The sequence below is a fragment of the Rhagoletis pomonella genome, unplaced genomic scaffold, assembly GCF_013731165.1.
Source record: "Rhagoletis pomonella isolate Grant_MI unplaced genomic scaffold, Rhpom_1.0 Rhpom_scaffold_00004, whole genome shotgun sequence".
Lineage (NCBI taxonomy): Eukaryota > Metazoa > Arthropoda > Insecta > Diptera > Tephritidae > Rhagoletis > Rhagoletis pomonella.
Window position 1 is genome coordinate 43931321 of NW_023458558.1, and position 4110 is coordinate 43935430.

The window sequence follows — 4110 nt, forward strand, 5'->3', positions numbered from 1 at the left end:
TTTTTTGTAAATATGTCCCAGACATACTAAATATGTACATAACTGTTGAAAAATTTGAACGAAATAAAATATGGCCATGAAACCGAGAGACAAAATAATTCGATGACAAAAAATTATTAAAATATTTATTAAAAATTTTGGAATCATTAACAATTTTTTCAGAGAAAAGTTATGTATGTTATTAATCAAAATAAATATTTTTCTGCCAAAACCGCATTTGTTTTGAATGAAAAGAAAATATGTACATGAATAACCACATACATACATATATACGTTTACTTTTTTTTCATTCAGTTATTTTTAGAGAACGACAAACTAGATAGCTGTCGGCGAAGTGTTGAAATGTGAAATATTATTTAAATTTATTTTTTGTTTTATTTATATAAGCAAGTTTTAATTTATTTATAACGTCGTTTTTCATGTTCTATTTATTTTGACATACACGCTTATGTACATATGCGCACATACATATGAAAATTCAATTTATTTCTTACTCTAAGCTCCATGTCTCATCCGCCTACATGGCGTATGAGCAACATCAATGCAAGCAACAAATTATTTCTCTTTTGTATGTACTATATATAAACCTACTATAGTATACTATTCAATTAACCAACACTTTTGAGTGAAAATTCAATTTTTTTATTTTCATTTCTCCTTGCTCGAATACAAATTTCGGTTGATTTACTTGCTTCTTTGATTTTGCGACACATCATTGAACTGTGGCAAAAGGTATTGCAAATTATCACAGATCTTTTAAATAAATTATCTTTAAATAACATAAATGCATTAGCATGTATTAAAACAAATTTAAATTTTTTTTGTAGCCAAAGGACCCCTTACTATTGAAGAACATCGCAAATAAGGAGATCTGCTATTTTTAAATCGGCTAATATATAACCGCGCGCCGTTGCATTGAAGTTTTCCATACATATAGTTTGAACTATATTTTTTCATGGAATTGTTCAAATTTTATGGTTAAAAAAATAATATTTTTCCTCATAAATCTTTAAAACATAAAACTGTCATGCATGTGTATTTTATTTTTTGAAACCTTCTGAAGTTACTTATTCTTAGATTATCAAAAAAATATTTATTTTAAACTTCAAAGCCGTGCCTCCGGATCACAGTATTTTCGATATTAATGTCTTTAAAGATGTAATTTTTTATCAATGTCAAGTAAATTCGATTTCTGGTATTCAAAACATTTAGAAGTTTTAGAAAAAATTCTAAAACGCCATGGCAAATATTCGAGTGTACTTCTTGTCCTTCCTTTGTAAGCAAAATGAAAATGACAATATTTCTCAGCGTACATACAGTTGCTGCCAGTCAAAAGAAGCAGCTCAACGAAAGAAAGTATTTTGTTAATAATCGCAAAGTCTTTCATGTCAAACAATTTTTGTAATTTTGTTTTTTTTTATTCATAGTTGAATAAAATTCCAGGCTTTGTACAAAAACTGGGAAAACTCAATAAAATTTCCATTAATTTTCATGAAAATTTCCAGCTTGTTTATTAGATTTTTTTGAAATAATTGGAATGTTAGTGAAATAAGTTTGAAGTTTCTTCAAGTTACCATTAATATTTGAATTTTTTTTTTGTGTATGAGGAAGTGGCATTATTTTTATTTAAGAGACAGTTCACAAACAAACAAAAAATCAAAAATCGACGGTAATTTGTAGGAACTTCAAACTTTCATCATATTGTGCTAAAATTCAAAGGGCTAAAAAATTGTATACCCAAAAGATTTCTAAAGAATTTAGTCAAAAAGCTGGAAATTTTCATGAAACCTAATGAAAATTTCATCGAATTTTCCTAGTTTTGTACAAATATACACCCATGCATATATACACATGTACATACGTTTTCAAAAGTTTCCAAGTGAAAGATCAATGAGTTAATACTCAAAGAGTTGGAAACTTATGCATGAAAATTGATTAAGCACTAATGGGGGCATTTAAGCTGTAACAAACACAACGGTACAGAGAAGAGTTTGTAAAATGAAAAAGAGATATTCAAGATGAAATTTCATAGTATTTAACTACAATTTAAGTGCTGCAAAAATTGCCTGCGCTAGTTAGTAGAGTAAAACAAGAGAGAATAGAATAAATTCAGCCTTATCATGAATTTCATTTTCCCCGAACCGGTTCACTTTTCAATTTTGGTTTCCATGTATTTACTATGGGGGATTTAAAATTTTCGGGTGAATTTTTTTTTGGGCCACACTCAGGATAAGGCAGATTATTTCAAAGCAGCGAAAATGGATCGATGATAAAAACTTGGATTACAAAAAGCGAATGACCTACTTTAATAAAAAAGCTTACTACTCAACCTGGGAACTATTTTGGGATTGTAAAGATTTTCGTAATTCTCTGGAGTTATCGATATAACAGTCGATAGTTTTAATTGATTTTGTTATCGAAGTTTTTATCGATAATGTTATCGTTTTTGGTATCGATATTTTCTGAACTTGTGGATATAATAAGTGATATTTTTATCGACTTTGTTATCGATTTTTTAATCGACATTTTTAACGGTTTTGTTTGCGATATTGTTATAATTTTTGTTATCGATTTTGATATAGATTTTGTTAGCAATTATTTATCAATTTTATTATCGATTGTGTTATCAATATATTTATCGATTTTGTTATCGATATTTTAAGAAATATTGTTATCGACTTTGTTATCGATATTTTTAATTATTTTGTTATCAATATTTATCGATTTTGTTATCGGTATTGTTATCAATTATTTATCGATTTTATTATCGCATTTGTTATTAGTATTTCTATCAAATTTGTTAGCGATATCTTTTATCGATGTCGTTATCGATATTGTTATTGATTTTTTATTGATTATTTTTCGATTTTTATGTCAGTTGTTTATCGATTTTCTTATCGATTATTTATCGGTTTTTTATCGATATTTTTGCAGTCAATTCTTATCGTTTTTCTAATAGATTTTTGTTATCGATATTTTTATGGATTTTCTGATCGACTTTTGCTACCAATATTATCCATTTGCTATCAAAATTTTTGTCCAATTTGTCATCGATTTTGCTATCGATATTTTTATCGATGGAATATAAAGATAAAGATGAAGATAAAGGAAAACAGAATACCAAAAATGTTATTAGAACGAACACGGGTAGAGATAGGGATCTAGATAGAAAAAAGAGAAAAAAATTTAACTTTAAGCAAAAGCAGATAGAAAAAAGAGAAAAAATATAACTTTAAGCAAAAGCTGATGTATGTACAGGTGTATGTACATACGTACATTTTGTCATGCAAAAATTACTTTAGGCGTTTTCCTAATTATCAAAGTATTTAAACAACTGATTTTTCATGCCATGACTTCATGAAGAATCGCCACCTTGATGCCTTTAAACCAGACAGGGTTTTATCAGGCCCGTGTAGTGATTCAGCTGCTACAAAACTATATCAGAATTTAAGCTTTCTATATCCATATCGTATTCGCAATATTAATTGAAAAATGAAAGCAGCGCGCCCACGAATACAATGGAATATCCAAGTGCAGAAGTACCTTTTCTGTATTCGGGAAGAGCGACAAAGAAAGTCAAATGGGAAAGTGGTATTTGGTCTCGGCCCAAACCAATTGGTAGAAGTTGGTACATATTTTTTTAAAAGAGACAATATTAGATAGTTTTTACTCATTTAGAATAAATGAAAGCGAAAGATGGTGCTACCAAAGCAGCTGGATTTTCGCCTCGGGGATTTTTAATGTCAAAATGTTGAATTTGTAGTAATTATTATGTCATTTTGCGTAAAATTTTTCAGTGGAATTTTTGTTTTTGAACTTCTGCTGTCACCGCATTATATGAATTCGCCTAGGAATAAATTGTATTGTATATTTTTTTGTTTAGAAAAAAAGGTAAAATATTACTATTCATAGATACCCAGAGAAATTTCTTAAACAATACAAAATGTTATCTCTTAGGACAATAGTGTAAGGTTGCCACTTATTTTCGATTCTACACAATTTATCTAAAGCATAGCAATAAGGACATGCAATGAAAGGTATTGTTGAGAACTTTGGTTAGAAAGTATTTAACGGGTGATTTTTTTGAGGTTAGGATTTTCATGCATTAGT

General features: G+C 28.4%; 1 protein-coding gene across 1 annotated transcript in view; it reads right to left on the reverse strand.

Moving 5' to 3' along the window:
• Positions 1–4110, reverse strand: part of LOC118738231 (octopamine receptor beta-2R) — a 39558-nt gene that overhangs the window by 34462 nt on the left and 986 nt on the right. The window lies entirely within an intron of this gene.